Consider the following 17,320-nt stretch of genomic DNA (forward strand, 5'->3'; position numbering starts at 1 on the left):
CGCTCGAGGAAGGAGACAGGCTAGCTGTTAGCTTCAAGGTAACCATCACTTGACCAGACAACTCCACCACAAAGACATACTTTGCAGGTCAAAAAAGGGGTTAAATATGTGCCTTTTGAAGTGTTAAAGTCCGAGGAGTGTTCAAAAGTGTTCAGGGGTTTCCCTGATTTTTCCCCTGAAGAGCAGGGAAACCATTGAAACAGGCTTGTAGGGATGAAATGGCCTCTTTGTTTTTTCCGCTCTACCCCGGTATTGAGCACTTTATAACGGATAAACCACACACACACACACATATATATTTATATATATAAGTGTGGGTGCGTGTGTGTCTGTGCTTGTTTTATGTTTGTTTGTGTGTATGTGTATATATAAATGATAAATGGGTTGTACTTGTATAGCGCTTTTCTACCTTCAAGGTACTCGAAGCGCTTTGACACTACTTCCACATTTACCCATTCACACACACATTCACACACTGATGGAGGGAGCTGCCATGCAAGGCGCTAACCAGCACCCATCAGGAGCAAGGATGAAGTGTCTTGCTCAGGACACAACGAACGTGGCGAGGTTGGTACTAGGTGGAGATTGAACTAGCGACCCTCGGGTTGCACACGGCAACTCTGCCACTGCGCCACGCCACGCTGACATATATACTTGTATTTATACAAGTATATATGTATATGTGTATATATATGTGTGTATGTATGTATATATGTGTATATATACATATTTATATACATATATGTTAAAATGTAAGAAGAAGAAAAAAGACAAAAAGGGCTAACTAAATTACTTTAAATGTTTTTTAAAAATATATAAATTTAAGGGCTTTTGTACTCTTAATCATCCTCCAAGATTTGATTGATTATTGTAAACCTTTAAGCCAATTAGAAAATGTAGGCCTTACGTATTTGTGTGTATATATATATATATATATATATATATATATATATATATATATATATATATATATATATATATATATAAATATGTATATATATACATATATGTATATATACATATATATATATATATATATATATATATATTTGTATATATAAATATTTATATATACATATATATATACATATATATGTATATATATATGTATATACATACACACATATATATATATATATATATATATATATATATATATGGAGACTTATTTTATTCAGTGGGACGCTTTTGGATCCCCAATAATTTTTGTGGGACTTTTAAAAAATAATAATTTCTCAAAAAGTATTAATAGATTAAAGTCAATAATGTTATGAATTATGGACCTATTGAAGTTTCCAACAAACTCACATCAAATATTGCACTTAAAATTTTTTAGGGGGTAATATATTGCATATTTTATGTTTTTGCCATAAAAAAATGTATTTTCTTTGACAAAAAGGGGATTAAACAAAGAAAATCATTGTAAAAATCATAACCAACAGATTTGAAGTTTATCTATATAAAATAAATATATACATGTGTGACTTCTTTTAATGCTTTATTAAGAGGGACCCTTTTGGGTCCCCAGGAATTTTGGTGTTTTTTTTTTCTAACTGTCATTGCTCCAAAAATGTTAATGAATCAAAATCGGTGTTGACATCAATTATTGATCTATTCAAGGCTCCAATTACTTAACATGAAATATTCTACTTTTATTTTTTGTGTGTTTTTTCTACAAAAAGAGCATCATTTTTAAAAACTCTATAGACAGATGGACCTCAGGTTGATGTTCAGATTTAAGCATCGAATAATAATAAAAAAATATATAAAATGATGTGACTTATTTTTTTTTTTTAATTGACTTAAGGGGAGACATAAAGGTAAAAACAAATCTATATATTGGTTTTGAAAATGAAAAATATCAAAATTTGTGTGCTTTAGTTTTTCAGAGAGTAACCCTCAATGGAAAAAGTTTGGACGCCCCTGCAATATATCCCCGTTTTAGTATTTATGACCAAGTGCCCTCGCCTTGATGAACTGCGCGGCCATGTTGGCTGGTGTTCAGACGTGTGCCTGCAGGTCCTTGTTGTTGCCCTCTGTGGAATTCGGGTTAAATGGATTTGGGGCCACCGCCTCTGAGGCAGCTCGCGGAGCGGAGCTGACTGGCAGGCGGCGCCGCCAGGGAGTCTAGAGCTATTGTTGGACATGCACAAACGCTGTCGACTATTGTTGGCGTGAAAGTGACGAGGCAGCAGGCAAGCTGCACATAAACCCTGTTAAATATGATGACAACATCCGTGACCTTTGACCTTTATATAACTAAATACAATTACGCTGATATGAGAAGTCAAACAGGGCCCAACAGTTAGTACCAGTATACCCATAATGCATCATAAACTAAGGTATTACAGGAATATCTTATTTACTTCTCTATGCTATTATTTTTTACGCAGTTTTGCATAAATCACTTAGGATGTTATGACAACCCCATTTATACATGATACAAATATTAAATACCAAATATATTAAAAAATATATGTTTATAAAAACAATAAATACCATTTTTTTTATTATTATTTATACAAATATACATTTTAATAAAAATACTTGAATATGAATAGAGCATTGCCTGGCGTAAAACGTCAAACCTCAACTGTATATATTTGCTGACATCTACTGGATGAGGCTGGGCTATGACCGATTAACTACGCGCATGCGCAAATAATTTCTTTCGTGTTACTCCACTTTGAGTCGTAAAAAATTCACAAAAATATCCAAACTAGTGAATTTAAACACGAAATGTATTTTCAAAAAAAGGAACATGTTCATTATTAGCGTGAAATGTAAATATATTTAGTTACTGTAATGTAACCGCCTGGTGTTCAAAGATAAGATTAAAAAAAAGTGCAGCGTAAAATATGAATAAATTATGTGGATGGAGAAATTTCTTAAATTTATTGTTTGTTTTTTTACTGTTTTTGTCGATTGTTGGAAGTTTTTCAAAGATACTTCCGCGTACCGTTGTTGAAATAAAAATGGTAAAATGCACTTACGTCGGGAACGGAAGTTGTCCGGCGCATGCGCAAACTGTATTTCAATAACTACAATACAGATATTTAAACAATCTGAAAATTAAAATAAACATGCATGTGATACATTTTCAAAATAAGTACACGCAAATTGTTTTATTGTTATTGGTACGATTAGAATCTTCAAACATATATTGAAACAATAAAAAAAAGAAAAGAAACAAGAAACATGTGCGTGGGAACAGTCAAAGAATAAAAGAAAAGCAAATAAAAGCATCATACTACACATTACTTAATATTGTTTTCTTTGATTTAAACTGTTTTCGTTATCTGTTTGTTTTTCAATTATTAGTTAGTTATGTATATTTTTATTTCAGAATAAAACAAAAAGAATATACCAGGGCACATGTATACAAATATATGTTTTGTATCCACCTTTTGTTTTGCCAATTTATTAAGGAGAAATGTTTTTTTTTTTTTAATGAATTTAAATTAATCCGTCCAACAAAACAATACATAATAATGCAATCAAATTCCAAAACCAAACCCGAACCAGCAACATTCAGAATAGCAATAAACAGAGCAATTGAGGACACACAAACATGACATGGTACAATCTAAAAGTAGTGAAACAAAAATGAATATTATCAATATTAGTAACAATTTCAAAATAGCAGTGATTAAAAACCCCTCATTGATATTATCATTAAAAACGTTAATACAAAAAATTATTTAAAAAAAATGAACAATGCATCGCATCTCATAAGCTTGATAACACATTGTGTCCAATATTTTACACAAAGATATAATAAGTCATATTTTGGTTCATTTAATACTTAAAACTCCCTTTATAGACCAGTTGATCTGCCGTTTTTTTTCTTTTTCTCCTCTGTCCCGCTGGAGGGGTCCGGTCCGGTGGCCATGAATGATGTGCTGGCTGTCCTGAGTCGGGACCCAGGATGGACCGCTCATCCAGAGCCGGGACCCAGGATGGACCGCTCGCCAGTGTATCGGTTGGGGAGATCCCTGCGCTGCTGACCCGCCTCCGCTTGTGGTGGTTTCCTGCTGGCTCCACTGTGGACGGGACTCTCTCTGCTGTGTTGGATCCACTTTGGACTGGACACTCACGGTTGTGTTGGATCCACTATGGATTGAACTTTCACAATATCATGTTAGACCCGCTCTATTGCTTTCGGTTCCCCTAGAGGGGGCGGTTGCCCACATATGCGGTCCTCTCCAAGGTTTCTCATAGTCATCATTGTCACCGACGTCCCACTGGGTGTGAGTTTTTCCTGCCCTTATGTGGGCCTACCGAGGATGTCGTTGTGGTTTGTGTTGTGGTTTGTACAGCCCTTTGAGACACTAGTGATTTAGGGCTATATAAATAATCATTGATTGATTGATGATTGAAAACAAATTTCAATAATGCATCCCATATTCCAATATATGACTCATTATTATTAATGCAGTTTTTTCTACTGATATCAACTCCATAGCTTGTGTATACCAGTCAGTATGAGTTGGACTATCAACATCTATCCATTTGTTTAATATTACCCGTTTTGTTATTATGTATATTGAAAGAAATGCATTTTTACTCTTTGATGACACGTTAACTAAATTGATGGAGATCCCCAAGAATACGAGTTTGCAATGTCATTGGGGTGTTTATATTAAGGAATGTGATTGCTTCTTTTGTTGTTTTCAACCATAACTCTTTTATTCTCTGACATTCCCACAATAAATGAACAAGAGTACCTTCAGCTGCCCGACATTTCGTACATAACTTGCTATCAACTACACCAATTTTAAACAGCTGAGAAGATATAAAATACAATCTATTCAATATCTTAAATTGAGTCAGCTTATCTTTAAAGGCCTACTGAGACCCACTACTACCCACCACGCAGTCGGACAGGTTATATATCAATGATGAAATATTAACATTGCAACACATGCCAATACGGCCTTTTTAGTTTACTAAATTACAATTTTAAATTTCCCGGGAGTTTCGTCTTGGAAACGTCGTGTAATGATGACGTGTATGGCAGAACGTCACGGGTTTTAAGGAAGTATGAACGCTGCGCACACACACAGCTAAAAGTCGTCTGCTTTAACGGCATAATTACACAGTATTTTGGAGATCTGTGTTGCTGAATCTTTTGCAATTTGTTAAATTAATATTGGAGAAGTCACAGTAGAAAGATGGAGTTGGGAAGCTTTAGCCTTTGGCCACACAAACACACGGTGATTCCTTGTTTAAAATTCCTGGAGGTGAAACTTCACTATGGATCAGAGCGCGGTCAACCGAACATGGATCCTACTGAATTTCAACCAGCAGGTTTCGGTGAGAAAATTGTGGTTAAAAAGTCGCTTCTTACCGGAGAAAAGCTGAGCTTGTGCCGTCCGAACAGCTCTCCCGTCCAAAGGCAAAACCCAGTAACTCAATTTTGGTCAAAACTGAGCTGATAATAATTTTGGAGTTCCTAGGTGATATGCTTTACATTATTGTATGCGATATTGTAATTTGTTCCGTAAGTAAACTGTTACGCGCATGGCAAGACCTAGCAACTACCACATAACCGCGTAGATACAACAGAAAAACCTAATATCTCAAGGGACCAATCGGACCTTCTTTGTCAGTCGCCTTATTGTCTTTAATGAGACATTTGCACGAATGGGGGCCGACGGTCAACCTGATTTTGTGATATTATGGCACGAGGGGATATTTGGAAGATTGGCCCAGGACGTTGCAAGCACTTTCATTAAATGTATTGTTCTTGATTCTTCCCCTTGTATACTCTTTTGGGCAGATAACTGTGGAGGTAAAAATAAAAATTGGAAGCTGTACACGGCTCTTGCCCAATGTGCAAACGCAGAATGGGGCCCACTCGAGATTGTAATAAAATATCTGGAGAAAGGGCACACGTTCATGAGAGCAGATTCAATCCATGGCTCAATCGGCAAGAAAATGAAAGCTCAAGAAAACATCTATACGTTTGATGACTTTGTAGGTCTTTGTAAGACAGCATCAAGATAGATTGGTTTTCCTTTGTTTTCTCAAAATCAGCTAGAAGTGAGTTACTAGGTTTTGCCTTTGGACGGGAGAGCTGCCGTCGACTCCCCTGAGACACTGCGCCTCAACACACCCGTGGACAAACACCTCCGACTATCAGGTACTATTTAACTCACTAAAACACTAGCAACACAATAGAAAGATAATGGATTTCCCAGAATTATCCAAGTAAATGTCTCTAAAAACATCGGAATCCTTCCCAATGCAATCGCGTTTTTTTTTAAACTTTTTTTTTTCTTTTTTCTCGTCCGTTGCTATCAATATCCTCAAACACGAATCTTTCATCCTCGCTCAAATTAATGGGGAAATTGTCGTTTTCTCGGTCCGAATAGCACTTTTTGTTGGAGGCTCCCATTAAAAACAATGTGAATATGTGAGGAGCCCCAAACTTGTGACGTCATCGTCCACGACTTCCGGTAGAGGCAGGGCTTTTCTCTTAGCACCTAAAGTTGCAAACTTTATCGTGGATGTCCTCTACTATCCTTTCAGCAAAAATATGGCAATATCGCGAAATGATCAAGTATGACACATAGAATGGACCTGCTATCCCCGTTTAAATAAGAAAACCTCATTTCAGTAGGCCTTTAATCCACCTTTTGAAAAAATATATATTTTGTTAATATCTATGTTCATAGTGTTGCTCCTATGAAGGATGGTGTTTGTTTCGTATGTGAAATGTAAATCCATTATTCTACCGTGTGTCCCTTTCGGGTCGCAGGGTATCCATCCAGGGGCGGTTCTAGGCATGCTTGTATGAGGGGGCAGTCAGAAATGTGAAGGGGGCATCATGTGTACACATCATGCTCCAGCACTTTTTTTCTGTGCTTACAGTAACGATGCTTTCTTCATTGAAATGGGTCTTTAGCTATGTGTCCAACCCCAACCTGGAGTAGTAGATTGCACTTAGTCAGGCCTCTACCTTCAGACCTGTCCAACTTGGGTGTCCCACCAGAAGACTAAGCTCCTGCTGGTATAGCTCTTACGGTCACTGAGGCACGCAAACCCCCTGACCACAATAAGGTGGCAATCCCTCAGGGGGGGAAACATTAACAGCGCTGCCATATTTCCGACAGCGGAAACAGAAGCAGGCGTCTCGCACCACAGAATACTCTAGCCATGGTCGTGTGCGGTACCAGACAGGATTGAATGATCTTAATGTTGTACCAAATGCACGCTTTGGGTAGCCACCCAGTATTGGCTGAGATGGTGCGTTGCCATTTAAGTCACTGGGTACAAGAGCAGGCTGCTTTGGCGGAGCGCTTGTTGGGGGGACGGAGGGAGCTGGTGCAGGAGAAACACTGCTTGCTGGTGCTAAAGGTGCAGTATTGCTAGCTGCTGTCCCTGATGTACTAGCAGTAGCATCATTGCTACTACTACTACATGCAGGAGCAGGACTAGACTTTTTAAATGCTCTGAAAAATGGATGCATTACAGAGCATTAACTTTCTCTTTGTGAGCTGCTGGAAGCTGGAGCAGAAAATAAATAAGCTTGAACAACAACAGAAAAAACCCGCTGTGATTGCATGAAGAAAAACAACAACAGTACAGGACTACAGCCTAGGGCGGGGCTTTACGTAGGGGTCTGTCAGACACAGGTCACTTGTCTTCAGTTTGTCACATGCAGTGGACGTGGGCACTCATCTGGGCACAAAATTCATTCACTCCAATGTATGTGTGTTGCCCACTTGCTTGTAAATTGATGAAAACGGCTGTGTTTTTGTTTTTAGGTGTCTTGGTCATATCAAGGCGGTGTAGCTCGGTTGGTAGAGCGGCCGTACCAGCAACTTGAGGGTTGCAGGTTCGATTCCCGCTTCCGCCATCCTAGTCACTGCCATTGTGTCCTTGGGCAAGACATTTTACCCACCTGCTCCCAGCGCCACCCACACTGGTTTAAATGTAACTTAGATATTGGGTTTCACTATGTAAAGCGCTTTGAGTCACTAGAGAAAAGCGCTATATAAATATAATTAACTTCACTTCAAATGAAACTTATAATTTGTTTATTACAAAATGTAGATTAAAACATTAAAGATTGACTATGTAGAATTACAAGAAAAACAACAGAAAAAGAATTCCAGCAGTCGATTGCCAGACCGTTGCTAAGTAAAACGGTCCGTTGCTAGGGACTCCACTCTGAACAGAGGACAGCAGAGGAGGACTGCTTATGTTTAATTTTTACCGTCATTAACAGCATCATAAATGACTTGTAGCTTGTTACAGGGACAGTGGAAGCTCTCTGCCTTGCAAACCACTGCTGCTCAGAGCCTCCGTTGTCACTGCTCTCGTCAAGTTGTAAAAAAAAAAAAGGAACTCCGTAGCGCCGAAAGTCCGCAACGATAAACGTGTTTATGACAGATAAGACTACAGAAATACACCCATCCTAACAAGTATATGATAAATGTAGACAACTTTTCATTTTCTTTTACTTTCATACTGCAACAGTGATTGGATGTTTACTGAGGGCTGAGGGGTGTGTGCAGGTGTGTGTCTGCTGCGCAGCCTGTGGAATGTTGAATACACGCACAGCGGAGGGAGGGATGAAAGGGAAGCCGACACTACTATATCGTGTGTGTCCCTTTTTCGGCGGATTTTTCCGCTAGTGCAGATAATTTTGTCAACTTGTAATGTAGTAATTTTGTGAGTTTATTAAAATTTGCTTTCTCAAATTTTGATTTGAGGGGGCAAGACATTTATTTAAGGGGGCCCTGCCCCCTCTTGCCCATGCGTAGAGCCGGTGTTGTGCCGAATTCTGCACCCCCGCCGTAAAATGCACCCCCTGTCGGGAGCGCGCTTACGTCACTCGGTTGCGTCACCCGTCTCGAAAAGTAGCTAAACTCGGCTAAAATCGCCTCTTTCGGCATAAAAATGTACATAACAAGGTGAATAATCCAAGTTGTCTTTACTTTGGATATATTAATGGATGGATTAATTGTGATTCTTCAATGATTTCGCCGTCATTGCCTTTAATGATTTCGTCGTCATTCAGGTGGGTACATCGCCTCTTTCGGCATAAAAAAGTACATAACAAGGTGAAATAATCCAAGTTGTGTTTACTTTGGATTTATTAATGGATGGATTAATTGTGAGCCTTTAATGATTTCGCCACCATTCAGATAAGGCGAAACAATAACCATTTAATATAGGAATATTTGCTGTCCCGAAAATGTATTGAAGTATTGTATTAAAGAATATATACACCAAAGTAAGCCTCTATATGTACTTTTTTAGAGACATCAAGGAGAACGAATGTTTGCTGCTTCACTCGACGGGATCCAATACATGTATTTTAAAAATATGACATTTTCTTTAACTGTAAGAAGCTCATGGGTGGATAGATGAATACATTAATAAATGAATGCATCTGATACCTATCGTTGTTTTGATTTTAAGAATTTTCAAACTGAACATTCACAAATAACTTTACCAAAAGTACCCGAAATACCAGAGATGGAGTTATGGTGGGGGTGCATTTTCAGTGAAGAGTTGATTCCAGCTGCCTGAACATCTATCTATCTCTGGCTAGGATGGTCGTAGAGACATGAAACTCACCCTAGTAACTCATCCTTACCCCATCTGTATACTGTGAAAACCATGTGATGATTGGACCCCCACAGGCGGAGTTAGGGGGGGGTGCATTTTCAGGCAGCACCAACAGCCCACCTGCCGGAAAATGCATCCCCTAGCTATCTCTGGCTAGGATGGTCGTAGAGACATGAAACTCACCCTAGTAACTCATCCTTACCCCATCTGTATACTGTGAAAACCATGTGATGATTGGACCTCCACAGGCGGAGTTAGGGGGGGGTGCATTTTCAGGCAGCACCAATATCTCTGGCTAGGATGGTCGTAGAGACATGAAACTCACCCTAGTAACTCATCCTCACCCCATCTGTATACTGTGAAAACCATGTGATGATTGGACCCCCACAGGCGGAGTTAGGGGGGGGGTGCATTTTCAGGCAGCACCAACAGCCCACCTGCCGGAAAATGCATCCCCTAGCTATCTCTGGCTAGGATGGTCGTAGAGACATGAAACTCACCCTAGTAACTCATCCTTACCCCCTATGTATACTGTGAAAACCATGTGATGATTGGACCTCCACAGGCGGAGTTAGGGGGGGGGGTGCATTTTCAGGCAGCACCAATATCTCTGGCTAGGATGGTCGTAGAGACATGAAACTCACCCTAGTAACTCATCCTTACCCCATCTGTATACTGTGAAAACCATGTGATGATTGGACCTCCACAGGCGGAGTTAGGGGGGGGTGCATTTTCAGGCAGCACCAATATCTCTGGCTAGGATGGTCGTAGAGACATGAAACTCACCCTAGTAACTCATCCTCACCCCATCTGTATACTGTGAAAACCATGTGATGATTGGACCTCCACAGGCGGAGTTAGGGGGGGGTGCATTTTCAGGCAGCACCGATATCTCTGGCTAGGATGGTCGTAGGGACATGAAACTCACCCTAGTAACTCATCCTCACCCCATCTGTATACTGTGAAAACCATGTGATGATTGGACCTCCACAGGCGGAGTTAGGGGGGGGGTGCATTTTCAGGCAGCACCAATATCTCTGGCTAGGATGGTCGTAGAGACATGAAACTCACCCTAGTAACTCATCCTTACCCCATCTGTATACTGTGAAAACCATGTGATGATTGGACCTCCACAGGCGGAGTTGGGGGGGGGGTGCATTTTCAGGCAGCACCAACAGCCCACCTGCCGGGAAATGCACCCCCTAGCTATCTCTGGCTAGGATGGTCGTAGAGACATGAAACTCACCCTAGTAACTCATCCTTACCCCCCCTGCATAGTGTGAAAACCATGTGATGATTGGACCCCCACAGGCGGAGTTAGGGGGGGGTGCATTTTCAGGCAGCACCAACAGCCCACCTGCCGGGAAATGCACCCCCTAGCTATCTCTGGCTAGGATGGTCGTAGAGATATGAAATTCACCCTAGTAACTCATCCTTACCCCCTCTGTATAGTGTGAAAACCATGTGATGATTGGACCTCCATAGGCGGAGTTAGGGGGGGGTGCTTTTTCAGGCAGCACCAATAGCCCACCTGCTGGAAAATGCATGTTTTTCCCCTCTAAACTCTCTCCCTTTGTTTATAATGCCAATTTTTTGCTGGATTTAGTCTCTATAAACTCCAAGGAAAACAATACCCGGCTGGGGACAATTTTTGAAATTGTATATAACAGTATATATATATATATATACTGTATATTACCAAATAAACGCCTCTTCCTAATAATAGCCCATGTATAGCGATACACCACAACTGACTGGAAGTGGGGGAAAAGCTGGGAAAGTAGGCAAAAGTCCTCAAAGTTTTAAAAAATCAATCACACAAGTCCCGCAGCTGGCCACCCGAGTCAAGGGATGCCCAGCATGTCCATAGCGCACACCGCAAAGTCACACTGGAAGTGGGGGGGAAAGTTGGGAAAGTAGGCAAAAGTCCTCAAAATGTTCAAAAATCTTACCTGGGATGGATTCCCACAAGTCCCCCATGTCCCAAAAATTCAAAACATGAATAAAAATCCAGGGGCCGGATTTTGGACGTCGGCGGGCCGCTTTCGGCCCGCATGCCTTAGTTTGGAGACCAATTTCAAAAATTGTCCCCAGCCGGGTATTGTTTTCCTTGGAGTTTATAGAGACTAAATCCAGCAAAAAATTGGCATTATAAACAAAGGGAGAGAGTTTAGAGGGGAAAAACATGCATTTTCCAGCAGGTGGGCTATTGGTGCTGCCTGAAAAAGCACCCCCCCCTAACTCCGCCTATGGAGGTCCAATCATCACATGGTTTTCACACTATACAGAGGGGGTAAGGATGAGTTACTAGGGTGAATTTCATATCTCTACGACCATCCTAGCCAGAGATAGCTAGGGGGTGCATTTCCCGGCAGGTGGGCTGTTGGTGCTGCCTGAAAATGCACCCCCCCCTAACTCCGCCTGTGGGGGTCCAATCATCACATGGTTTTCACACTATGCAGGGGGGGTAAGGATGAGTTACTAGGGTGAGTTTCATGTCTCTACGACCATCCTAGCCAGAGATAGCTAGGGGGTGCATTTCCCGGCAGGTGGGCTGTTGGTGCTGCCTGAAAATGCACCCCCCCCCCCCCTAACTCCGCCTGTGGAGGTCCAATCATCACATGGTTTTCACAGTATACAGATGGGGTAAGGATGAGTTACTAGGGTGAGTTTCATGTCTCTACGACCATCCTAGCCAGAGATATTGGTGCTGCCTGAAAATGCACCCCCCCCTAACTCCGCCTGTGGAGGTCCAATCATCACATGGTTTTCACAGTATACAGATGGGGTGAGGATGAGTTACTAGGGTGAGTTTCATGTCTCTACGACCATCCTAGCCAGAGATATCGGTGCTGCCTGAAAATGCACCCCCCCCTAACTCCGCCTGTGGAGGTCCAATCATCACATGGTTTTCACAGTATACAGATGGGGTGAGGATGAGTTACTAGGGTGAGTTTCATGTCTCTACGACCATCCTAGCCAGAGATAGCTAGGGGATGCATTTTCCGGCAGGTGGGCTGTTGGTGCTGCCTGAAAATGCACCCCCCCCTAACTCCGCCTGTGGGGGTCCAATCATCACATGGTTTTCACAGTATACAGATGGGGTAAGGATGAGTTACTAGGGTGAGTTTCATGTCTCTACGACCATCCTAGCCAGAGATAGATAGATGTTCAGGCAGCTGGAATCAACTCTTCACTGAAAATGCACCCCCACCATAACTCCATCTCTGGTATTTCGGGTACTTTTGGTAAAGTTATTTGTGAATGTTCAGTTTGAAAATTCTTAAAATCAAAACAACGATAGGTATCAGATGCATTCATTTATTAATGTATTCATCTATCCACCCATGAGCTTCTTACAGTTAAAGAAAATGTCATATTTTTAAAATACATGTATTGGATCCCGTCGAGTGAAGCAGCAAACATTCGTTCTCCTTGATGTCTCTAAAAAAGTACATATAGAGGCTTACTTTGGTGTATATATTCTTTAATACAATACTTCAATACATTTTCGGGACAGCAAATATTCCTATATTAAATGGTTATTGTTTCGCCTTATCTGAATGGTGGCGAAATCATTAAAGGCTCACAATTAATCCATCCATTAATAAATCCAAAGTAAACACAACTTGGATTATTTCACCTTGTTATGTACTTTTTTATGCCGAAAGAGGCGATGTACCCACCTGAATGACGACGAAATCATTAAAGGCAATGACGGCGAAATCATTGAAGAATCACAATTAATCCATCCATTAATAAATCCAAAGTAAAGACAACTTGGATTATTCACCTTGTTATGTACATTTTTATGCCGAAAGAGGCGATTGAATGACGACGAAATCATTAAAGGCAATGGCGGCGAAATCATTAAAGAATCACAATTAATCCATCCATTAATATATCCAAAGTAAAGACAACTTGGATTATTCACCTTGTTATGTACATTTTTATGCCGAAAGAGGCGATTTTAGCCGAGTTTAGCTACTTTTCGAGACGGGTGATGCAACCGAGTGACGTAAGCGCGCTCCCGACAGGGGGTGCATTTTACGGCGGGGGTGCAGAATTCGGCACAACACCGGCCATGTATCCATCTATCCATTTTCCTACCGCTTGTCCCTTTCGGGGTCGCGGGGTATCGTACATCAAAAGGACCACGCCATATATTGTTGACCAGTAGACAGCAGCAGAGCCCGCAATGAGCTTTCTAAACATCCTCAAATGGCGCAGGAAGAAGAGTTAACTACGTCACGGTTGTTTTGCGCTTACTTCCTGTAACAATACAACAAACGGTCGTGTCAGCCATGCTGTGACGCTACTAAGGCGTGTTTTCACCGGGGAAGTGCCGCTGAAACGTCTAGCTGAGTCCTGATAATCCTGATAATATTGAATAAAGTCGCCATGTTGTGACGGACCGGACGCTTCTTCCACAAATGTGAGTTTCAACAAAAAAAGCTGCTCGGCGTTGTCATACTTTCCATGCTAATTGCTATTCAAAGCCTCTTCATTGTTGTTCTGACACTCCCTTTGTGGTTAACTTTTACAATACAACTCATAATTTCATTTATAAAAGATGTGTAAAATATGCAATGTGTAAGTTGTTTATTTGGTGCTTGTTCGAAATAGCTACCAGTTAGCTAACTTAAATGTATGGTGTTGTACTATTTCCTTAAACAAACTTTGTGCTTAAGTATCGTCAGTGCACAGTCATCGATGTTTATTTATATAGCCCTAAATCACCAGTGTCTCAAAGGGGTGCACAAACCACAACACAGACCACAAGGACATCCTCGGTAGATCCCACATAAGGGCAAGGAAAACTCACACCCAGGGGGACGTCGGTGACAGTGACAATGATGACTATGAGAAACCTTGGAGAGGACTGCATATGTGGGACTGAAAGCAATGGATGTCCAGCAGGTCTAACATGATACTGTGAAAGTTCAATTCATAGTGGATCTAACACAACTGTGGGAGTCCATTCCAAAGTGGATCCAACACAGTAGCGAGAGTCCCGTCCATAGTGGAACCAGCAGGAAACCATCCCAAGCGGAGGTGGATCAGCAGCGCACAGACGTCCCCAACCGATACACAGGCTGGGTCCCGACTCTGGACAGCCAGTACTTCATCCATGGCCACCGGACCGGAGCCCCTCCACAAGGGAGAGGGGGACAGAGGAGAAAAAGAAAAGAAACGGCAGATCAACTGGTCTAAAAAGGGGGTCTGTTAAAGCAGGGGTCTCAAACTCAATTTGCCTAGGGGCCACTGGATGCAGAGTCTGGGTGAGGCTGGGCCGCGAGAAAATATTTCCTAAAAAAATATATTTTTCAATGTCTTTATTTTTATTTTCAACACAAAATAAAATCAAATTATAAATGAAAAAAAAAAAGATTTAAAAAAAGTGAGGCAATGCAAATTAAACAAAAAAAAAACACATAGTGGTTTGAATTGGTCCAGGTTATCGGGGACTGTTATTGCAGCCAGGCGTGTTAGAAAACCCTAGTTTCCATGGCAACGTCTCTGTCGCTTTCATACATTTGCCGCTTTTCCACTAATGCAGGGGTAGGCAACCCAGAACGTTGAAAGAACCATTTCGGACCTAAATAACACAACAGTCTCAAGCGGCATTCATATAAAACTCGCGGGCCGCACTAACATTAAACTTTCATATTAAGGTGGGGGCCCGCGGGGCTCGTGACTGAGACCCTTGAATTAAAGGCTAGAGTATACAAATGAGTTTTAAGGTGAGACTTAAATGCTTCTACTGAGGTAGCATCTCGAACTGTTACCGGGAGGGCATTCCAGAGTACTGAAGCCCGAACGTAAAACGCTCTATAGCCCGCGGACTTTTTTGGGGGGCTTTGGAAATCACTAAGTATCATCAATGTTTATTTAAACATCCCTAAATCACTAGTGTCTCAAAGGGCTGCACAAACCACAACACAAACCACAACAACATCCTCGGTAGAGCCCACATAAGGGCAAGGAAAACTCACACCCAGTGGGACGTCGGTGACAGTGATGACTATGAGAAACCTTGGAGAGGACCACATATGTTAGACAATGTACACCTTCTCCTAATGGAGGTTAATGTGTGACTTTATTACAAAACATTTTTGACATTGAATTTGTGTAACTGATTTTTTTGCGTTTTTAATGACAGTTTAAATAAAAAATGTGAGCAAACATGTTTGTTTAACCATTCAGTGTGTTAAAAATACAGTGTTTGAAATTCAGTGTGCTAAAAAAAGTCAGTGCAGAATAAAATGAGTGTAAAAATATTGTGTGTCACGTGAGTAAAACTTGACACCTCATTGGCTGGTTTGGAGACATAACTGATTCATGAGTCTTTTTTTTAATTTTATTTCAATTTTTAAACATTTTTTTTATTGAACAACAAAACATACATTTATAATGTACACAAAAGTCAGGGCACTTTCATCATTAGCAAAACATGTCAAGGAAAGAAACCAAAAGCAAATACAGAGAGTATTAAATACTGTTTAAAACATAAGAAGAAAAAAAAGACAAAAAGGGCTAACTAAATTACTTAAGATGTTTTTAACAAATATGTAAATTTTAAGTTTTTTTTACTCTTAATCATCCTCCAAGATTTGATTGATAATTATAAACCATCAAGCCAATTAGAAAATGTAGGCCTTACTTTCATAAATCAACATTTATGTAGAAAACATTTTGCCTGGAGCATAATAATGTTGACAAACATTTCTATGTTACAGTCGTTTATAAAAAATACTAAATTTGATCTCTTCTGTAGTGAATGGGGACATCTCCACACCCTCGTTTCTCAGCCAATCTCCGATCTCCTGATTCCTGAGTCTTGATTTACCGGAAATGAGTTTTGAAACAACCAATATTTATGAATTGAATTTTTTTTACACTGAATTGATCACTATTTTTTACAAACTTAAGTTTTGTTTACAACTTTTTATTCAATGAAATTGTCAGCTTAAAAAAAAAATCTACTGCAAAAAATTCCTTTACATAAATTCAGTGTCAAAAAAACGCTCGCAAATTAACCTACATATTTCTGCGCTAATTTTTTATTTTCCCGCAGTATTAACAAACTGAATTTTTGAACACGCAATGAAAGTGTCACATCATTTGATGTAAAAAAATAAAAATAAATAAAAAACACAAAATATGTTTAATAAGGACACAAATTAACCTCCATACAGTATTTCTGCTCTGACTTTTTTCTTTATGCTGAATTTTTTGTAACCCGTTTTTTAACACATTTTCAAACACTGCATTTTAACAAACTGAATTTTTAAAATAACCATTTTTACTCACAAATTTGTATTCAATGAAATAGTCAGCATAATTTTATGTAAAAGAAAAACGTTTATCAAACGCAAATAAATGTTGTTAAGTGATGAGATGGCGAGTGCAGCGAGGATAGGCTCGAGCTCCCGGCGTCCCCGAAAGGGAAAAGCTGTAGAAAATTGATGGATGAAAAATCATTTACATAAATTGGGTGTCAAAAAAAGCTCTTGTAATAAATACACAAATTAACCTCCATATTTCTGCACTGAAATGTTATGCTGAATTTTGAAACACTTTTTTTAACAACCTGATGTTTTAAACATACAAGTTTTTTCTCACATATCTTCTTCATTGAAATTGTCAGCAAAATCTGATGTACAGAAATTAATTCACAAAAATCAAACGAAAAGAAATTCAGTTCCATACATTTATTGTCCAGAAAAAGCTT

At 40.0% G+C, this 17,320-nt stretch overlaps 1 protein-coding gene and 2 long non-coding RNA genes across 4 annotated transcripts in view; 2 read left to right on the forward strand and 1 right to left on the reverse strand.

Annotated features, from left to right (window-relative positions):
• The first annotated feature begins 8,490 nt into the window (after positions 1 to 8,490).
• On the forward strand, positions 8,491 to 9,410 carry LOC133555660 (uncharacterized). Its single transcript, XR_009807357.1, has 2 exons — positions 8,491 to 9,031; positions 9,274 to 9,410. It is a non-coding gene; the product is annotated as an uncharacterized LOC133555660 (long non-coding RNA).
• Positions 9,411 to 12,892: 3,482 nt separating this feature from the next.
• Positions 12,893 to 13,807, reverse strand: LOC133556027 (uncharacterized). Its single transcript, XR_009807435.1, has 2 exons — positions 13,272 to 13,807; positions 12,893 to 13,029 (listed from the first exon to the last, which is right to left on the reverse strand). It is a non-coding gene; the product is annotated as an uncharacterized LOC133556027 (long non-coding RNA).
• Positions 13,808 to 13,818: 11 nt separating this feature from the next.
• med25 (mediator complex subunit 25) overlaps positions 13,819 to 17,320 on the forward strand; it is a 36,492-nt gene continuing 32,990 nt past the window's right edge. The window contains exon 1 of one of the 2 annotated variants that reach the window (XM_061905604.1): positions 13,819 to 14,020. The gene's annotated coding sequence lies outside the window, so the exon portion shown is untranslated. The remainder of the gene's footprint in view (positions 14,021 to 17,320) is intronic. The other variant, XM_061905605.1, reaches the window with a different exon arrangement.

Source organism: Nerophis ophidion, linkage group LG07 (genome assembly GCF_033978795.1).
Source record: "Nerophis ophidion isolate RoL-2023_Sa linkage group LG07, RoL_Noph_v1.0, whole genome shotgun sequence".
NCBI lineage: Eukaryota > Metazoa > Chordata > Actinopteri > Syngnathiformes > Syngnathidae > Nerophis > Nerophis ophidion.